Here is a 22,347-nt window from a genome sequence, read left to right as displayed (position 1 = left end):
CCCTCCCTTCCTCCCTCTCTCCCTCCCTCCCTCCCTTCCTCCCTCCCTCCCTCCCTCCCTTCCTTCCTTCCTTCCTTCCTTCCTTCCTTCCTTCCTTCCTTCCTTCCTTCCTTCCTTCCTTCCTTCCTTCCTTCCTTCCTTCCTCTTTTCCTTCCTTCCTTTCTTCCTTCCTCTTTTCCTTCCTTCCTTCCTTCCTTCCTTCCTTCCTTCCTTCCTTCCTTCCTTCCTTCCTTCCTTCCTTCCTTCCTTCCTTCCTTCCTTCCTTTCTTTCTTTCTTTCTTTCTTTCTTTCTTTCTTTCTTTCTTTCTTTCTTTCTTTCTTTCTTTCTTTCTTTCTTTCTTTCTTTCTTTCTTTCTTTCTTCCTTGTCACACTTGGCAATGCTCAGGGGTTATTCCAGGCTCTATAAACAGGTGTCACTTATGATGGTGCTCAGAGGACTGTAAGGGATGTCCATAATTGAACCCGGGTCAGCCAGGTGGGAGGCAAGTACCCTACTCACTGTGATATCACTTTAGGCCCCCACCCTTGTTTTCATGCCAACAGTTTTGAATTTTTCTGCCTATTCCTTCACATCACCATCTCCCTGTGATGTATTACTTTTGTCTCCTTTCCTCACTTACATTGAAGGATATTATCGAACATAATGCATCCACCTGGATAAATAAAAATACTATCTCTCTCTTACATTCAACAGTTTAATAACCAGAATTCGATCTAAAACTTGTTACTTTGCCACATGCCCTGAAATGGTAAGGTTTAGGGCATAGCAACATGTCCACCCTTGGGCTTGAGAGATAGCACAGCAGGCAGGGTGCATTCTTTGCTCATTGTCAACCAGCTTGGATTCCTGACATCCCATATGGTACCCTGAACACAACCAGCAATGATTTCTGAGTGTTCAGCTGGGAATAACGTCTGAGCATTGCTGGATGTGGCTCAAAAACCAAAATAATAATGTGCATACCATATTTGGTGGGGGTCATTGTTCTTCCTATCTCATTATCTGCCTATGTCAATATAGAGCTTTTCTGTCCCCAACTGAGCAAAGACAAATATGGCTAAGATATCAATTCCATATCAATTCAGTGCAATCCCTTTAAGTTCTTTGGGTGTTGAGATTGCAAATTCAGTAACTGATTCTAATATTCAAATAAAGATACAATAGCACCTCAAATGCTCAAGTTTTAAATTGAAGGCCAGTATTGGAGGACAACTAAAATCAACAGGGGAACATAATCCTTCATTAATGAAGACAGTTTGGTATTGGGGTGAATCTCCACAAAATAAGGAATAGAGGGGAAAAATCCAAAGTTGAGTCATCCGAGTTTTGATGCAGATGCCAAGTCATTTCAGTGGGGAAGAATATTTTTAGCTAATAGTTCTGACAAAATTTGGTTATATTTTTGCCCCCCAAAGAGCACATTCATCCGCACACATGAATTCAAGCACAGGGATATACAGCACCACCACACAAATGCCAACCACCTCCATGGATGAGACCATGTAGAAGAAATTGGGCAGGTCCGTCTCTCACATACACGTTTAGGAATTACTTTTGGCGGTGCTCAGGGGACCATGTGGAATGCAGAATATGTGGTCACTTGAAACCTTCTAAAGTTAAATACAGCTTAATAAACTCTTAGGTAAGGACTTAACAACCCTCCATCAGATATAACAATGTTCACAGAAATTGATTTTCTAGATCTATTGATTTTAAGTTGAAGTGATAACATAGCGTGTAGGGCGTTTGCCTTGCATGCAACCAACCCCGGTTCGATTCTTCTGCCCCTCTCGGAGAGGCTGGTAAGCTACCAAGAGTATCTTGTCTGCACTGCAGAGCCTGGCAAGCTACCCGTGGCATATTCGATATGCCAAAAAAAGTAGCAACAAGTCTCACCATGGAGATGTTACTGGTGCCTGCTCCAGCAAATCGATGAGCAATGGGATGACAGTGATACAGTGATAAAGTGATTGATTTTAAATCCAGCATAATTTTTGGCTTTGTTTTCTCAGCCTACCACACAATAACCTTCCTCAGGGCAATGGCTAAACATATTTATTGCATCAGCTTTAAACTGTCCATCTTGTTATGCAATGGGTCACAGAAGGTGGTCTGCTGGCCATAAAGAACCCTTGAGTGATTGACCTCACTTTTTCATAGTAATAATAAGATGTTTTAATCACTGGATAGACACTTGCTGATAGTAAAAGATATATGTAGTTAGAGGTTACTTAAAATACCATATTTACCAGATACAAGTAAGAACCTCTTGACTTATTTGTTATCTAATAAGTCAACTAATCTGACTAATTTATTATCTAATCAAATTTTTTTGCTTTTTTGGTCACACCCAGAGAAGCTCAGGAATTGCTTCTGGATTTGCACTCAGGAATTACTCCTGGTGGTGCTTGGGGGACCATATGGGATGCCGGGGATTGAACCTGGGTTGGCCACCTGCAAGACAAATGCCCTACCCACTGTACTATCACTCCTGTCCCCTATCTAATCAATTTTTATTCTAGAATCATTTCAACAGTTGTGGCTGAAAAGTCTGAAACCTCGCCAGGTGCAGAAAGAGGATAGAGACAAGTGAAGATATTAGAGAAGTTTATTGGTGTGTGCTCCTGGGCAGATCCTAAGACCTCTGGGGACCCTGGAGGAGAACCATGCCCTGGGAGAGACTAAGGGGATGAGAAGGTAGCAAAGACCCATGGGAGTGGTATGCTTGGTAAGCATGGGATATATTCTGGGGGCTACCAGACTTGGGATGGGCCATAAGTCCTGTCTTCAGTGCCAGAAGGGGCACGGTGATCTTTGATTCTGGGAATGTCTCTATTTCATCAGCTGGTCTCCATTTGGTCCCAAGTAAACATTGCATACCAGTGGTTTTGATTATATAAAGGGGACACCAAGGAAGCTCTTTAGTCACTTCCAGTGGGAAGAGGGTTGTCGTTTTTTGTGTGATTGTTTGATCAGGAGGTCACTTGGTGAGCCGGAATACTGAGAGAGTAGCAATTGATTGAGGGTGGTTTTGAAGATTTCCCATACCTGTGCCTAAATGAATTTAAGTAGGCAATATGTCAGAGAAAACCCAGGCAGATTCCAAGGAAATATACCCTTATTAAAAAGTTAACAGCCCAGCAGAGTCTTCTGACCCCATGCCAGGCTGTCTTCACCAGGGCACCTCGGAAGGGGGCGGGTTGGGTTTCCCTCCCCATCCTAAGCAGAACCCAGCAGCCAAAAACCTCCAGAACCCAGATGCAGCCATGTTCAAGACCACTCTTCACACTCTTGAATGAGCCTCATCCATGAGGGAGCCAACAGAGGAACCCAGGTATGCAGGATCTGTGGCTCACATCTTCAAGTCTGCTCAGATCGGGACTGGGCCTCCTCCACCCAGCTTCCCAGTTTTCCAGTTGCTTGGAAGTTACACCCACAAGATGCCCCTTGCATCATGTAATCTCATCAACGGCCACGATCCAGAGACTATAGAATAAATGTCCCGGAAGAGAGTGATGCAGTATTTCCTGGAGTGCGCAGCTGCTTTCACAGCTACATGACCTCTTATACTCTAGCCCACTAATGTACCTAAAGTAGCACACATTTGTTTCATTTTAACATACTTTTTTGGGGGGTGGGGGAGTCACACCCAGCGATGCACAGGCTTACTCCTGGCTCTGCACTCAGGAATTACTCCTGGTGATGCTCAGGAGACCATATGGGATGCTGGGAATCGAACCTGGGTCGGCCGCGTGCAAGGCAAACCCCCTACCCACTGTGCTATCTATCCAGCCCCCTTAACATACTTCCTTGTATTCTCTTATATATGGACTTAAGTGGCTCCAGAATGAGATACAACAACCTTCACACACTTCCCTCTTATTGTGGTGGGAAGATGCTTGCTGGTGGGGTGGGTGTTTGAATATTATCTGTAATGAACTATTGTGAACTACTTTATGAAAATATAATGTATAAAAATCGCAAAAAAAATTAACGGCTCTACAGTGTGGGTGCAAACCCAACTGCTAGGCTTTTGAAACCCTTTTTTTATCGGACCCATTAGAATGCATTTGTCCAATCACTTGTAGAACTAGAATCTGATTTCTACAGAGGGCAAGTTACAAAAACATCGTTTTCTTCACTTTATATTGCTAGATGGCTTAAAAAACCTGGCTTGTTCTTTTGCATAAATGCAGCAAGATTGGAGAACTCTATTTGGAATTCCCCATTATTTACTGAGATGCCCTGTTTTTTTTCTAGAGACAGGAGATACACCAATAATGGCATTAATATTTTATCTGAAATATCAGGTTTACCCAAGCTTATCCATAAAATGTAAAGATTAGGTCAACACAATGAGCTGGTCAGTTATAGCAGATCTGCAGATTCCTAGCTTTCCATAGCAGGTACGGTTTCCATTTCTTAGTTAAGCTAGACTGCCTCTAAGATCTCCAGATGAGAGGTCTTTGACCTCACCCAGTGCAGAAAGAGGGACAGAGACAGTAAAGTGAGAAAATAGAAGTTTATTGGGATGCACTGTTGGGAAGACTCTATGACCCCTGGTGAGGCTGGAGTAGAGCCGTGACCTGGGAGAGACTAAATGGATTTTAAGGATTTTAAGTAGTCTTGGGTAGGAAAAATAACAAAGACCAATGGGAGTGATATGCTTGGAAAGAACGGGGACATAGCATGGGGGCTACCAGGTATGGGATGGGCCATAAGTCCTGTCTTAGGTGCTGGTGTTGGAGGGTACAGGGTGATCTTGGATTCTGGAAATGTCTATTTCATCAACAGGTTTCCATTTGGTCCCAAGTAAACCTTACAGTGGCTTTTATACATTAAAATAATGATAACAATGATGATGATGATGATAATGATAATAATAATAAAGAAATAAGTGTCTGACAGCTAAAAGAAATGATGAACTCATGTTATTTTCTGCAGCATGGAAGGAACGGAAAGAAAGCATGTTAAATGAAGCAAGCCAGAAGAATAAAGACAAACACAGGATGATCTCACTTATCATGGTTTTGAGAATAACTGGATGAAAGAATGGAATGGCTTAAAGAGGGGATGCCTAGATCATCTTTGGCCCCAGGTTAAAGGAGAGAAAAGAAAGAAATAGAGTGGAAGAGGGGAGAAAAGATAAATGAGAAGCAATTAGGGGAAGGGGGCAGGGCCAAGGGGATTCAGGCATAAAGGTGGCATTAAGGAAAGATGAGGTTAAATATTCAAACCACAGAATCAACAACTCTAAAGTCATGAGTCCCAAAGTTTAACAACTATTCTTAAAATCCTGCAAAGATGGCAGGTTTGAGGCAGGTTGGTATGCAACGGAATCTGGAAACACTGGTGGAGCAAAGTTGACACTGCTTGTGGGATCGGTTCTGGAAACAGTGTATATATAAAATTCAACTATGAATAACTGTAAATCATGGTGCTTTAATAGAATTTTAAAAATAAAAGAGAGAAATGCATCTGTACTGTCAAGAAAGAGATGGGATTGTCGAGATAGTACGGTGGGTAGGCTCCTTGCCTTGCACGTGCCATCCTGGTTTCAATCCACAGCATCCCATATGGTCCCCTAGCACCTCCAAGGGTAATTCCTCAGTACAGAGCTAGGAGTAACCCCTGATAATTGCTGATTTTGACTCTAAAACAACACAAGAAACAAAGGAATAAAGAAAGAAAGGAAAAAAAAAAGAGAGTGATGTTGGTGGGCCCCACGGATGACTCATGTGAACCGGGGAGGAGAAAGATGGTCACTTTCTCCCCAGCTGCCTCTGCCACCTGGGACCCAGGGTTACTGGGTTCTTGGCTTGCAGAAAGGAATTTCAGGAGTAGACAAGCAGTGAAATAAATAGATTTTATTTGGAGGATTTTTAAGGTGTGGACGGCGGGGGGGGGGAGAGAGAAAGAGAGAGAGAGAGAGAGAGAGAGGGAGGGAGGGAGGGAGGGAGGGAGGGAGGGAGAGACACGAGCTTCTCCGGAGGCGGAGAGAGCCCCTACATACATCCAAGCTTTAGACAAGGAAGCATGAAAGTACACATCTCAAGAGGGGAGATGTGGGTGCCACATGTGCTCGGCCGTGTGGGCACAAGCAGCACATGGGCTCTCGCAGCATATACGCGCCCTTCCTTTGTTCAAGATGGCTTTTATAGGGTTTCTCCAACCTGCCCCCACGTGGGGCTTCTCCCCAGATAAAAGTCCGTTGCTAAGGAGGTTACCAGGGAGGTTGGGAGTGGTGATGGTCTTCTTTGGGCTGAATCACTGAAGTCATTCAGATTGAGGGAGAGGTGTGAGGGAATTCGAGAAATTTCCTTCATGGGGAGGGGTCTAATCTCCTCAGGGTCCGCTGCTCAAGGTCTTATCCGTATCCACAAAGTGGATCAACCTTGGAATTTTCCTTCCGGAACTTTTGCTGACCTGTTTCATTGTTCAGGGCCTTTCCCTATCTACCTGCCTACATCAAGAGGAAGAAAGAAAGGAGGACAGAAAGACAGAAATAAAAAAGAAAGAAAAGAAAGAAAGGAAAGGGAAAAACGTGATCTGTTTAAGTGCCAGAATGACTGAGATGTCGGAGTCTTTGTTGTTTCCCATCATTAATTATCCTTCATTTTCCTTTAGGCTCGCTCCTTCCTTCCTTCCTTCCTTCCTTCCTTCCTTCCTTCCTTCCTTCCTTCCTTCCTTCCTTCCTTCCTTCCTTCCTTCCTTCCTTCCTTCCTTCCTTCCTTCCTTCCATTCAAAATGTGGGTGTGCGACGCGACGTGTGCATTTGGTGGCTAAGAACCATCTCCTTGGCCTCCCCAGCAGAAGAACAAAGAGACGGGAGGCAGCAGACTGACGGTCAAAATTTTATGCAGACCTGTTAGCATACATACTTATAGCACACCTGGGTTGGGGGAGGGGGTGTCTAGGTACAAGACTGAATGTAGGTGTGATTGATTATTTACGGAGTTAAAGTGTTTCAAGGAGGCAATTCTTTTGGGGGGATTAACTCAAGGAGACACACTGTCTCCCAGGGATGTCTATATTATTTTCTCTTTCCCTTAAGTTTTACATACTAAACAATTAAGTTTACTTCTTATTAATACTTGCAGTTATTTGGATAAACACAGTAAGAGATATAGATTCCAAAAACTTAGTTCTCTGGGCTCTGAGGGCATGCACGCTAGGCTTTACTGTAAATCCCGACTAGGTTCTCAGGCTGGTTCAGCTTGTCCCTCTCCACGGGGGTCCTGGCTCTGAAGTTATAATGGCTTGCATCAAGACTGTGCTTTTATGCTTTCTAGACTGTCCCACTTTGATGCCAGGGTAGCTTTGCTGCTTGCCCTGGGTCCATCCAAGGCCCAAGGAGGGACCCCCCCCCCCCTTTTGGGGTGTTAAGAACTTTGGCAATAAAAAAATGTGAAGTGGAGCAAGAAAAGCCTCTTTAACAAATGGTGCTGGCATAACTGGACAACCACATGCAAAAGAATGGACACTGGAAACTTTCTCAAGGAAGAAATACGAATGTCCAAAGGGCACATGAAAAATGCTCTTCGTCACTAATCATCAGGGAGATGCAGATCAAAGCAACTATGAGATACCACCTCACACCACAGACACTGGCCCACATCCAAAAAAACAAAAGCAACCACTGTGGGCGTGGATGTAGGGAGGAAGGAACCCTTCTACACTGCTGGTGGGAATGCTGACTGGTTCAGCCCTTTTGGAAAACAATATGGACGATTCTCAAAAAATTAGAATTTGAGCTCCCATTTGACCCAGCAATACCACTTCTGGGAATATATCCTGGAGAAGCAAAAAAGTATAGTCGAAATGACATCTGCACTTGTATCTTCATTGCAGCACTGTTTACAATAGCCAGACTCTGGAAAAAACCCGAGTGCCCGAGAACAGATGACTGGTTAAAGAAACTTTGGTACATCTACACGATGGAATACTATGCAGTGGTTAGAAAAGATAGAGTCATGAACTTTGCATATAAGTGGATCAACATGGAAAGTATCATGCTAAGTGAAATGAGTCAGAAAGAGAGACATACATAGAAGAATTGCACTCATCTGTGGAATATAAAACAACAGAATGGGAGACTAACACCCAAGAATAGTAGAAATGAGTACCAGGAGGTTTGCTCCATGGCTTGGAAGCCAGACTCATGCTGGGGGAAAAGGCAGCTCAGATAGAGAAGGGAACACCAACTAAAGTGTGATTGGAGGATCTGCTTGGGGTGGGAGTGGTGTGCTGAAAGTAGACTATAGATTGAACATGATGGCCACCCAATACCTCCATTGCAAACCACAACACCTAAAAGGAGAGAGAGAACAAAAGGGAATGCCCTGCCACAGAGGTGGGGTGGGGTGGGGGGAATGGGATGAGGGGGTGGGAGGGATACTGGGGTCATCGGTGAAGGAGAATGGTCACTGGTGGAGGGATGGGTACTCGAGCATGGTATGACTGAAACACAAGCAGGAAAATATGTAAATCTGTAACTGCACCCTCACGGTGATTCATTAATTAAAAAAAAGAACTATGGCAATCAAATCAAACTTAAGTCAAGTAATTTTGATGGATGCCCAGGAGTAGATATATTTCAGAGCCAGTCAACTCCCAGATATTAAGAGCAGAGCATTAATGTTCTTTCTCTGATCAAGCAAAGGAAATTGCTCTATAGTGAAATATAAAAAGGCTATAGGGGAAATAGAAAAACAGTAATTTACTACAAATACAAAGTCCAGAGTTACCAGAAGGTTTGACTTATAAGTAACCAAGAATGACTTGGGAAGTTGTGACAATGAGAGGTGAAACACAAAGGAAAGTTTAAAGATAAACTCGGGGTATAGTGGTACTCGCAAAAGCACTGTAAGTTTTCTGGGGGGAGGAAAAGGGGCAATTCACTGATGAATCCTAAAGCACTTAGGGTTAATATCCAATATTTCCTTCCTTCCTTCCTTCCTTCCTTCCTTCCTTCCTTCCTTCCTTCCTTCCTTCCTTCCTTCCTTCCTTCCTTCCTTCCTTCCTTCCTTCCTTCCTTCCTTCCTTCCTTCCTTTCCCCCTCCCTCCTACCTTCCCCCCTCCTACCATTCCCCCCTCCCTCCCTCCCTCCCTCCCTCCCTCCCTCCCTCCCTCCCTCCCTCCCTCCCTCCCTCCCTCCCTCCCTCCCTCTCTTCCTCCTTCCCTCCCTCCTAGGGTGTCACACATCTGAGGAATGCACTGTATAACCAAGCCATTACACTGAGCCTTTCCTCTCTTATAAAGATCCTGTGACACATCATACTCCCTGCTGGATAATCCTGGATAATCTCCACATTTGAAGGGAAATGATTTTATTTATTTATATTTAATATTATTTTTAATTGAATCACTGTGAGATATAGTTATAAGCTTTCATGTTTGAGTTACAATAACACAATGATCAAACACCCATCCCTCCACCAGTGCACATTCCCCACCACCAATCTTCTCAGTATGCCCCCCTTTCCCACCCTCCCACTGCCTCCATGGTAGACAATTTCCCCCATACTCTCTCTCTACTTAGGACATTATTATAGTTTGCAATACAGTTATGGTTTGCAATACAGAGGTTTCATGTTTGGTTCTTTATCTACTTTCAGCACACATCTCCCATCCCAACTGATCCCTCCAACCATAATTTTCTTAGTGATCCCTTCTCTATTCCATCTGCCTTCTCCCCCACTCCCACCCCTCCACCCCCGCTCATGAGGCAGGCTTCCAATTATGGAGCAATCTTCCTGGCCCTTGTGTCTACTGTCCTTGGGTGTCAGTCTCATGTTATGTTATTTTATACTCCACAAATGAGAGCAATCCTTCTATATCGGTCCCTCTCTTTCTGACTCATTTCACTTAGCATGATACTCTCCATGTCTATCCATTTATAAGCAAATTTCATGACTTCATATCTCCTAACAGTTTCATAGTATTCCATTATGTAGATGTACCAAAGTTTCTTTAAGCAGTCGTCTGTTCTCGGGCATTTGGGTTGTTTCCAGATTCTGGCTATTGTGAGCAGTGCCTCAATGAACATACAGGTGCAGATGCTATTTCTACTGTGTTTTTTGCACCCTTGGGATATATTCCCAGAAGTGGTATTTTGGGGTCACATGGAAGTTCAATTTCTAGTTTTTGAAGGAATTTCCATATTTGGAAGTCTTTCCAAAAAGGCTGGACCAGTCAGCATTCCCACCAACAGTGAAAGTGCGTCCCTTTTCCCCCACATCCATGCCAGCACTGGTTGCTTTTGTTATTTTGAATATGTGCCAGTCTCTGTGGTATTGGATGATATCTCATTGTTTTGATTTGCATCTCCCCGATGATTAGTGAGGTGGAGCATTTTTTTTTCATGTGCCTTTTGGCCATTTGTATTTCTTTTTTTGAGGAAGCTTCTGTTCATTTCTTCTCCCCATTTTTGATGGGGTTGGAGGTTTCTAAAATCTTCTCAAAGTAATCTCTAAGGATCCTTTGAATTTTTTAGTTTCTGTTGTGATCTCCCCCTTTTAATTTCTGATTCGGTTTATTAGGGTTTTCTCTCTCCCTTTCTTTGTGAGTCTTGCTAGAGGTTTATCCATCTTGTTTATTTTCTCAAAGAACCAGGTCTTGATTTCGGATTTTTTTGGCTTCCATTTCATTAATTTCTGCTCTAAGTTTTATTATTTCTTTCCTTCGGTCTGGTTTGGGTTCCTTTTGCTGGTCCTTTTCTAATATCTTGAGCTGTGAAGTCAAGCTATCTATGTAGGCCCTTTCTTCTTTCCTGAGAAATGCTTGTAGAGCTAGAAACTTTCTTCTTAACACAGTTTTTGCCGTGTCCCATAAGTTTTGGTAACTCATGTCCTCATTTTTGTTCATTTCCAGAAATCTTTTGATTTCCTCCCTAAGCCACTTAGGGAGGAAATCAAATTAAATAGTGAGTTGTTTAATTTCCAGGTGTTTGATTTGATTTTCTGTTTGTGTGTGTGATTTACTTCTATTTTCAGCACATCATGATATGAGAAGATCATTGATACAATCTCTATCTTCTTAATTTTATGGAGGTATGTTTTGTGGCTCAGCATGTAGTCTCTCTTGGAGAATGTCCCATGCACACTTGAGAAGAATGTGTATTCAGCTTTTTTTTTTCTTTTTGGGTCACACCGGCAATGCACAGGGGTTACTCCTGGCTCTGCACTCAGGAATCACCCTGGCAGTTCTCGGGGGACCATATGGGATGTTGGGAATCGAACTCGGGTCGGCCTCTTGCAAGGCAAACGCCCTACCCGCTGTGCTATTGCTCCAGCCCCGTGTATTCAGCTTTTTGAGAATGAACTGTCTTGTATATATCTACTAAACCCCTTTCTTCCATTTTTTCCATCAGATAAAGTATGTCCTTGCTAAGTTTGAGTCTGGTTGATCTATTGAGGGGTGATAAAACCTTGTTGATATCTCCCACTAGTATCGTGTTCTATTGATGTCTTTCGTCAAGTCTATGAGTAATTGTTTTAAGTACTTTGTTGGTCCCTCATGAGGAGCATATACATTTAGGAATGTAAGCTATTCCTGCTGTACAGATGATGGGGAAATGATTTTAACTTAATCCTGTTTACAAAAATTTTTGTTCCCTCATACACCCATCCTTGTCTGCTATATCTGTGGGCCCAGAGCCACATTTCCTGAACCTTAACTTGATGTCACACTCTTCCAGGTAGATTGATCCCTGGGCTGAAAATTTGTAGCCTCTTAGAACAGAATTTAGAACAGGAAAGGCAGAGTCCCCTTCCTTCCAATTAAGTCTGAAAGCCTCTATCCCAACCTTCACTGCCATATGGATGCCCTGATCACAGTTTCTGAAGCGAGGGGTGGAATATGAACCTGTGTGAAAGTTCCTCCAAATTTCACACCACTAACAGCAGAGTAGGAGCACAGGCAACCTGATGGGAGGACAAGTCAAAGAAAACCAAGCACAATGATCAAAAACAGAAGGCTCAGCCAGCACCAACCAGCTCAGTCAATCCTCAGACAATAACTTTAGTAACACCAGTTTGAAGATGTCAACGGACTCAAAGAAACAATGGTGCAGATAGTCAGCAATGCCAGTAAAGTATGAGTGCTAAAATGAGAAAACTGTAAGCAGAAATGAAGAGTAGAGTAGGTGATGTAAGCAAACAAACAAACAAACAAACAAAAATCCCCAGTAAAAGCTCTGAGCAGCAGATTAATATCAGTTGGGCAAAAGATCAAAGAAGTTCAACAAAAACTACAGAAATTCAAAGAATCCTCAGAGATTACTTTGAGAAGCTTTATGCAATGAAACAAGAAAACCATGAGGAAATGAATAAATTCCAGGATTCCTATAGCCTCTCGAGGCTGAACCAAGAACACCCGGAATACCTGAACAGACCTATCACCATCAAGGAAATTGAAACAGTAATAAAAAGCCTCTCCAATCACAAAAGTCCTGGCCCAGATAGGTTCACTAGTGAATTATTCTAAATCTTTAAAGAAGACTTACTACAAATCCTTTTAAAGTTTTTCCAGGAAAATTGAAGAATCAGAAACACTTCCAAACAGCTTCTATGAAGCAAATATCACCCTGATACCAAAAGCAGACAGAGATACCACAAAGAAAGATTAATTACAGGCCGATATCCCTGATGAACACAGACTCAAAGATCCTCAACAAAATCCTAGCAAACAGAATCCAGCGACTCATCAAAAAGATCATACACTAGGACCAAGTAAGATTCATCCTGGGGATGCAAGGATTGTTTAACATTAGCAAGTCAATCAACATAATTCATTATATTAATAAAAGAAATAACAAAACCATGTGATCAGATCAATAGATGGAGAAAAGCATTTGACAAGATCCAGCACCTGTTTATGATAAAAACTCTCAGCAAAATGGGTATTGAAGGAACTTTCCTCAATGTAGTCAAAGCCATCTACCACTGCAAGCATCATTCTCAATGGGGAGAAACTAAAAGCCTTTCCTTTAAGATTGGGCACAAGACCAGGTTGCCCGTCCTTGCCACTCCTATTAAATATAGTACTGGAAGTTCTGGTTAAGTTCTGCCATAGCAGTTAGGCAAGAAAAAGATATCAAGGACATACAGATAGGAAAGGAAGAGGTCAAGCTATCACTATTTGTGGATGATATGATACTATACTTAGAAAATCCTAGAGACTCTACAGAAAAGCTCCTAGAAATAATAGGTTTGTATAGTAAAGTGGCAGGCTACAAAATCAATACCCAGAAGTTCATGGCCTTCCTATATACAAATAATGAAAGAGAAGAAAGAGATATTACAAAAACAATCCTGTTCACAATAGTACCTTGGAAAATCAAGTACCTCGGGATCAGCTTAACCAAAGAGGTGAAGGACCTATACAAGGAAAATTACAAAACACCACTTCAAGAAATAGAAGAGAACACTAGGAAATGAAGACACAACCCCTGCTCATATATAGGAAGAATTAACAGTATCAAAGTGGCAATACTCCCCAAATCAGGATATCTATGACATTTTTCAAAGAAATAGACAAAACATTACTGAAATTCATATATAACAATAAATGCCCATGAATAGCTAAAGCAATCCTTGGGAACGAGAAGATGGGTGGCATCACCTTCCTCAACTTCACACTCCACTAAAAAGCAGTAGTAATTAAAACAGCACGGCATTGTGCTAGGAACAGACCCACAGGCCAATGGAACAGAGTTGAATATTCTGTCAGACTCTCAAATATATGATCACTTAATCTTTGACAAAGGAGCAAGAAATGTGAAGTGGAACAAGAAAATCCTCTCAACAAGTATTGCTGGGAAAACTGGATAGCTACCTACAAAAAGAACTCTGACCTCTGTCTAATGCCAGGCACAAAAGTCAGATCGAAGTGGATTCAAGACCTCAATATCAGACCTGAATCCATAAAGTACATGGAGGAAAAATAAGGCAGAACCCTCCATGACATTGAAGCTAAAAGCATCTTTAAGGAAGAAACACCACTGTCCAAGCAAGTGGAAACGAACATAAACAAATGGGACTACATTAAACTAAGAAGCTTCTGCACCTCAAAAGAAACAGTGACCAAAATACAGAGAGAGCCCACAGAATGGGAAAGAATATTTACCTAATACCCATCTGATAAGGGATTAATATCCAGGATATACAAGACACTAGTAGAATTGTACAAGAAAACCTCCAACCCCATCAAAAAGTCATCATCATCATCATCATCATCATCATCATCATCATCATCATCATCATCATCATCATCATCATCATTATCATTGTCCCGTTGATCGTCGAATTTCTCGAGCGGTCTTGGTAACGTCTCCATTCGTCCTAGCCCTGAGATTTTAGAAGCTTCTCTCTACTCATCCTTCCAATGATGCCGTACTGGAGGCTCTTTCAGGGTCAGGGAAATGGGACCCAGCTTGTTACTGCTTTTGGCATATTAATACACCATGGGGACCTTGCGAGGCTCTCCCATGTAGGCAGGAAACGCCCGGTAGTTTGCCAGGTTCTCCCAGAGGGAGAAGTAGTCTATAAGATATCTCGCGGCCACACACTTCCAGGAGCTTGCTTTTAAGTCTCTGGATGCTGTCTGTTGACAGGATTACATGGCGCCGGGGGCAGTCCCTGGGTATAACTGCCTAGCTACTTGGGAAATGGGAAACCTGGGTGGATGAGGCCCAGTCTCAAACCGAGCAGCTTTGGAGGTCTCAGCCCCGAGTCCCACACACCTGGGTTCCTCTATGCATGAGGCTTGTCCGAACATGTGGAGAGGGACCTTGAGCATGGATGTGGCTAGGCTCTGGAGGTCTTTGGCTGCCAGCAGCTCTGTTCGGGGTGGGAAGGGAAGCTGGAACCCATCCCCTCCAAGGAGACCCCAGGGAAGATAGTCAGGCACGCGGGCAAGAGACTCTCAAAAAATGGAAAGAAGAAATGAACAGAAGCTTCCTCAAAAAAAGAAATACAAGTGGCCAAAAGGCACATGAAAAAATGCTCCACACTGCTAATCATTGGGGAGATACAAATCAAAACAACAATGAGATATCATCTCACACCACAGAGACTGGCACACATTCAAAAGAACAAAAGCAACCAGTGCTGGCATGGATGTGGGGGCAAAGGGATGCTCTTTCACTGTTGGTGGCAATGTTGACTAGTCCAGCCTTTTTGGAAAACAATATGAACATTCCTTCAAAAACTAGAAGTTGAGCTTCCATATGACCCCGCAATACCACTTCTGGGGATATATCTCGAGGGTGCAAAAAAAAAAAAACCACAGTAGAAATAACATCTGCACCTGTATGTTCATTGCAGCACTGTTCACAATAGCTGGAATTTGAAAACAATCCAAGTGCCCGAGAACAAACGACTGGTTAAAGAAACTTTGTTACATATACACAATGCAGCTGTTAGGATAGATGAAGTTATGAAATTTGCTTATAAGTGAATGGTCATGGAGAATATCATGCTAAGTGAAATGAGTCAGAAAGAGAAGGACAAATATAGAAGGACTTCACTCATTTGTGAACTATAAAATAACATAATATGAGACTGATACCCAAGGACAATAGACACAAGAGCCAGGACTATTGCTCCATAATTGGAAGTCTGTTTCATGAGCTGGGGTAGAAGGCAGCTGGGATAGAGAGGGGATCACTAAGTCAATGATGGCTGGAGGAATCTTTTGGAATGGGAGATGTGTGCTGAAAGTAGATAAAGGACCACACGTGATAACCTCTCAGTATTTATATTGCAAGCCATAATGTCCAAAAGTAGAGAGCGAATATGGGGCAAATTGCCATAGAGGCAGGGGGAGAGTTGGAAAGGGGGGGCATACTGGGGACTTTGGTGGTGGAGAATGTACACTGGTAGAAGGATGGGTGTTCCATCATTGTATGACTGAAACTCAAACATGAAAGTTTTGTAACTGTATCTCATGGTGATTCATTAAAAAAAGAAAAAAAAGAAGAAAAAAGAGGTTGAAGATGAGATGAAAAAAATCACTGAAAAACAACAAGAGGTGGAAAATAATCTGAAAATAGATGAATAGCATATCTGGGATGAGTTCAAGGGAATCAATATAAGAATCACAGGAGTCCCTGAAGAACAGCAAGGCAATTTATGTTATGAAGCAATAGCTAAAGAAATAATTTCCCAGAATTGAAGAATACAGGCTCTGGTGTCCAACAAGCATGTTGGGTTTCAGCAAACTTAAACTCAACAAGGAAAGCTCTTAAGACACATTGTAAAGTTCTACCAATGCCTCATATATCTTTGATGTCAACCCCTTATCAGATGTGTCACTTGTCACTTGTCATCCTGTTGATCTTTGATTTGCTGGAGTGGGTGCCAGTAATGTCTCCATCCGTCCCTGTCACGTGCTAGTGTAGCCCAATGGTATCTGCTTGCCCCAGGAACACGAAGAGTCTCAAACCATTCATTCAGGGTTTTGACGAAGAAATCTGACCATATCGTAGATGGGCGGCCAAGCGGTCTTTTGACGGCCTCTGGAAGCCAGTCAGTAACAGCTCTAGTCCAGCAGTCATCTCTGAATCGCATTACGTGTCCGGCCCATCTGATTTTCGACACCTTGGCAAATGATACAGCATCCCTGATTCTTGATCATCGTCGAAGGTCGGAACTCCGAATTCCTTCTCTCACTTGACTGAATTGTGATACTCCAAGCATATCTCTTTCAATTCCTCTTTGGGATACCCAGAGTAGCCTTCTCATCCTGTTTTCATAGGGTCCAGGTCTCTGAGGTGTATGTTAGTGCAGGAAGAACGGTGGAGTCAAAAAAATGTGCCTGTATCCAGAGGTTCTTCGTCCTCTTAACAACTTCTTTGACGCTTTTGAAAGCATTTCACGATGCTCTCTTCCTCCTGTGCAGTTCTGGCACCAAGTCGTTCCTCATGTTGAGTTCTTGACCCAGGTACACATAGCTGCTGCATTCGGAGATGTTTGTTCTGTTGAGAGCAAATGGAACATCTGGGACTAGTTTTTATTTTTTCATGAACATTGTTTTAGTGAGATTCAGCTGCAGTCCGACCTTTCCACACTTGCAGTCGAAGTCAGCAGGCATTTGTGCCAGTTGGCTAATGTTTGGTGTTATTAGAACAATGTCATTAGTGAAGCGGAGGTGGTGTAGTTGCCAACCATCTATCTTCACTCCCATTCCTTCTCATTACAGTCATTGCATGATGTTCTCTCGAGGGTGGCACTGAAGAGTTTCGGTGAAATGGTATCACCCTGCTGAACCCCTCTCTTTACGTTGATGATCACTTCGTTGTAGAATGGTGAGATCCTGGTGATGAATCAGTAATACAGCTCGTGGAGGATCCTGATGTATTGAGTTTGAATGCCCTGTTTGGCTAAGGTTTCGATGACCTTCTCGGTCTCAACAGAATCAAAGACCTTCTTTAAATCAATGAATGTTTGACAGAGCAGCATCTTAAACTGTCGCCAAACTTCAATGAGCTTGGTCACTGTGTGGATATGGTCGATTGTGCTGAATCCTTTTCGGAACCTGACTTGCTCATATGGTTGTCCTTTGTCTAGTGTTCTGCCTATTCTATTCAGGATGACTAGAGTGAACAACTTGTAGATGGATGACAGACAACAAGCAGATTGGGTGATAGTTGCTGATGTGGATATCTCCCTTCTTGTACAACAGAATGGTTCTGCTGGATTTCCATTGGGACAGAACCTTGCATTCGGACAGGTAGCATGTGAAGAGCCACAACATTGGCAGCTTTTTTCGAGAGTTCAAGTCCAAACAGGGCGTTCAAACTCAAGATCCTCTGTGAGCTGTATTACTGATTCACCACCAGGATCTCACCATTCTACAACGAAGTGATCATCAACGTAAAGAGAGAGGTTCAGCAGGGTGATACCATTTCACCGAAACTCTTCAGTGCCACCCTCGAGAGAACATCATGCAATGACTGTAATGAGAAGGAATGGGAGTGAAGATAGATGGTTGGCAACTACACCACCTCCGCTTCACTAATGACATTGTTCTAATAACACCAAACATTAGCCAACTGGCACAAATGCCTGCTGACTTCGACTGCAAGTGTGGAAAGGTCGGACTGCAGCTGAATCTCACTAAAACAATGTTCATGAAAAAATAAAAACTAGTCCCAGATGTTCCATTTGCTCTCAACAGAACAAACATCTCCGAATGCAGCAGCTATGTGTACCTGGGTCGAGAACTCAACATGAGGAACGACTTGGTGCCAGAACTGCACAGGAGGAAGAGAGCATCGTGAAATGCTTTCAAAAGCGTCAAAGAAGTTGTTAAGAGGACGAAGAACCTCTGGATACAGGCACATTTTTTTGACTCCACCGTTCTTCCTGCACTAACATACACCTCAGAGACCTGGACCCTATGAAAACAGGATGAGAAGGCTACTCTGGGTATCCCAAAGAGGAATTGAAAGAGATATGCTTGGAGTATCACAATTCAGTCAAGTGAGAGAAGGAATTCGGAGTTCCAACCTTCGACGATGATCAAGAATCAGGGATGCTGTATCATTTGCCAAGGTGTTGAAAATCAGATGGGCCGGACACGTAATGTGATTCAGAGATGACTGCTGGACTAGAGCTGTTACTGACTGGATTCCACAGGACATCAAAAGACCACGTGGCCGCCCACTTATGAGATGGTCAGACTTCTCATTAAAACCCTGAATGAATGGATTGAGGCTCTTCCTGTTCCTGGAGTGAGCAGATACCATTGGGCTACACTAACATGCGACAGAGATGAATGGAAATGTTACTGGCGCCCACTCTAGCAAATTGAAGATCAACAGGATAAAAAATGATACAAGTGATATTTATCTTTGCTTCCACTTGCATGCTCAGTGGTGTTTCATCTTTGACCTGACCCCCCAATAAGACTCAGAAATTCTACTTTTGGGCATGTATCCCCAGGACAGAAACATATTAATTCAAAAGACTATGTGACCACCATTATTCATTACAGCACTCAGTGTGGTAGCTAATATTTGTAATCAACCTAGATGTTCAGCCACAGATAAGTGGATCATAAAGATATATACCCAATGGAATACTACACAACTGTAAGGAATAATGAAATCATGCAATTTGTGGCTACATGAAAGGAACTAGAAGACTTAAGACTTAATTCATCATCTTAAATGAATTAAGCCAGAAGGTGAATAAAGATGAATAATGACAGGATGATATTTCTCATGTGTGGTATTTAGATTAACTGGATGAGGGAGTGAAATGTTTTAAAGGGGGTGGTGCCCTGATCAACCTTGGTCCCCGAGCATAGGGAGGAGAAGAAAAGAGAGAGTGGAGGGGTAGGAGTGGAGAGACAGGTAGGCTGCCTGAACATTTCTAAGCTCAGATCTTGTAACATACTTTTAGAGAGAAAGTGTGTAACTTCCTGAAAAGTCTCAAAAAAAATCCTGAAATTCTATCTTTGAAAGGCTTTTCCCAGGCTAGTAGCTTGCGTATTAGGAGCCAGGGAGTAAAGCAGGAACATCTCCCTTTGTCCATGCTGTCCACATTGGCAGTTTTCAATTCACTGGGGAAGGTTCTTTACACCTTGGGGAATCTGATGAAACGTTAGACTCCCAGCACCATTTTCTGCCCTGTCCAGGACTTCAACCTTGAAGCATGTGACTCTGAGGAGCCAACTCAGACACAAGCATGAGCAGAGTCAGAGACAAGCAACCTTCCCATAGAGAAACAAACACACAACAACTACACCGACAGGATCCTTTAACCAGGCCGGGTTATTCTTGAACTATTTCCAGTATTAACTTGTTTAACCTCTTGGTAGGTTTCTAGGTAGGTGCAGTGTGTCATATTAGAGAGGAAGGTCACAATGTGCTAAGCCAGGAATGTGCAAACACCCCAGGTGTGGGCAGAACCCATGTCCAACCAGAAGTGGGTTCACAAACTCTGTCGGGGCACTGAGAATTCTAACAGAAGCTACAGTTGCTCTCTGAAAGGTCTGTAAGGCAATGCCATCCAGAGACTGCACCTGATTTTAGAGGTTAGGAAGTTGATACGTCACCTGGACTTGCAGGTGAGAGATCAACCCCAGGTGAATTTGTTGCAATGAGCACAGGTGTCTGTGTTTTCAGATGAAATAGGACAGAGCATGGGTGTGGCCCCCTGCCCTCATTGGCGACCCTCTGTGCCCACAGTGAAGCACATTTGTCCTGGAGAAGGCATCTTTCTCCGGATTGATTCCTCTTCTTCACCACCATACTGCAAGAATTCACTGTGGCTACCAGTATGGCCCCTGAGGACATCGACCTCACCCTCATGGAGTGTGATGTGGCAGACTGCTCCCAATATACAAGATCTGTTTCGTGCCCCGCCATGGAGACTGATGTAGAGGCTTATAGAACACTGGCATCATTCAGAGTCCCTATATCTTTGTAAACAACTGGGCTTAAATAAAGTTAGAAAAAAAATTCCCCATCTCTGCAACAAATGACCCCAGCCTCTCTCCATGTCTGTCTTCTTCACACAGACCTGCTGCCAATCGATAGTTTTCTTTCTCCTTGGGGGCCGCCTCCAGAGGGAAATCCTTCCCTCACCCTCACCTCTATCACAATGCAGCCCGCTGGGCCTCACTGGGGTTCAAACATTTAGTTATAGGGTGGTGCGTCTTCAGGTATCCAAATCTCAGTGGGTCTGATTCATACTTGCATGTGAGACGAAGGTAGGGATTGAACCCATGGCCTTAGGCTCGCAAGGTAGGTGCTCTGTCTTAGATCCTGCCTTAGGCATCTGATTTGTTGTAAGTCAGAAGTTCAACAGGTATCTCATTGAATTAGCATGAAGGGGTCAACTGGATGGAGATCATTTGTGGAGGTTCTAGGGGAAAATCTATTTACTTGTATTTTTGCTTCTATAGATTTTGACCTTCCTTGACTTATTACCCCACTCTCTGCTTTTAAGCCAACAATATTGAATCTCTCTGGTATCTTCTCACATCACTATCCTGCCCCCTTGCTTCCCCCCACCCTCATTTAATCCATTTCCTCTGCCTCCTCTCTAAATTTACTTTGAAGGACATTGACTATTACATTGCATCACCTGGATAGTCAAGATACTATTCCTCTCTTACAGTTTAGTAATCAAAATTCTGTCTAAAACTTATTCCTGTTTTGTCTTGTGGCCTGAAATATCCAAAGACTCGGGGGATTCAAATGTGCACACCCTTTGGTGGGGGCATTGTTCTGCTCACCACCTTATTTTTTTTCTTTTTATTTTCTGGGTCACACCCGGCGGTGTACAGGTGTTATCCCTGACTCATGCACTCAGGAATTACTCTTGGCGGTGCTCAGGGGACCATATGGGATGCTGGGAATCGAACCCGGGCTGGCCGCATGCAAGGCAAACACCCTACCCGCTGTGCTATTGCTCCAGCCCCTCACCACCTTAGATGCCCATGTAGATGAAGAGATTTTCTGTCACCACTGTGGAGAAGAATGTGGTTCTTCTATAGTTCAGATGTCGATTTCATATCAGTTCAGTGTAATCCCTATAGCGCTCAATGTAGTGGGCATTGATGGCCTGTTTCTAATATTCAAATCAAAGTGTAGAAACGCTTCAAGTGCACAAGTTCAAAATAGATTGCCAGTGTTTGAGGACAAGAACCAAAAGGTACAAATAAATGTAAATCTTCATTAACCATGACAGTTCGGTGTTGGGGTGAAGATTCACAAAATAAAGACGAGAATCCAAAGTTGAGTTGTGAATAAAGGCATCTGAATTTTCATGCAGATGAAAAGTAATTTCAGTGACAAAAGAGTATTTTTAGCCAATAGTGCTGATAAAGATTGGTTATACCTATGCCCCCAAAGGATAAAACTCACCTCCACCTCCATAGATGAGACTATACAGAGTCATCGAATACTACACCCACGCAAAACCAGACAGAATCACTCCAGCAAATTCCAGTGTGTGTTAAAAACTGCTTCAGATACCAAAATCATGTGAGCACAGACTTATGTTCCAGGGTGCAGGAATAAACACTTGTACATATGAATGCACATATATGATTGGAACCATAAGATGTGCTCAACCATGCACACTCACAAAGATGGGGCAGCACCTCTCTCTCTCTCTCTCACTCTCTCTCTCTCTCACACACACACATACATGCATACACACACTGTTGTGGATTTTGGCATTTTCCTACCTCTAGGGGTAGAGAACAAGGCACAGAGTGAGCAGGTCATTGGCTGCCTGTGCAGGAAGCATGGGTCACTTAGTAACTCTTGTCTAAGTTCTTGCTATTGAGCAATGGTCAGAGAGAGGCGAGGATTGGATGAAGTTAC

Source organism: Sorex araneus, chromosome 8, assembly GCF_027595985.1.
Source record: "Sorex araneus isolate mSorAra2 chromosome 8, mSorAra2.pri, whole genome shotgun sequence".
Classification (NCBI taxonomy): domain Eukaryota; kingdom Metazoa; phylum Chordata; class Mammalia; order Eulipotyphla; family Soricidae; genus Sorex; species Sorex araneus.
The sequence above is the reverse complement of the archived record's forward strand: the minus strand, read 5'-3'. Positions refer to the sequence as shown.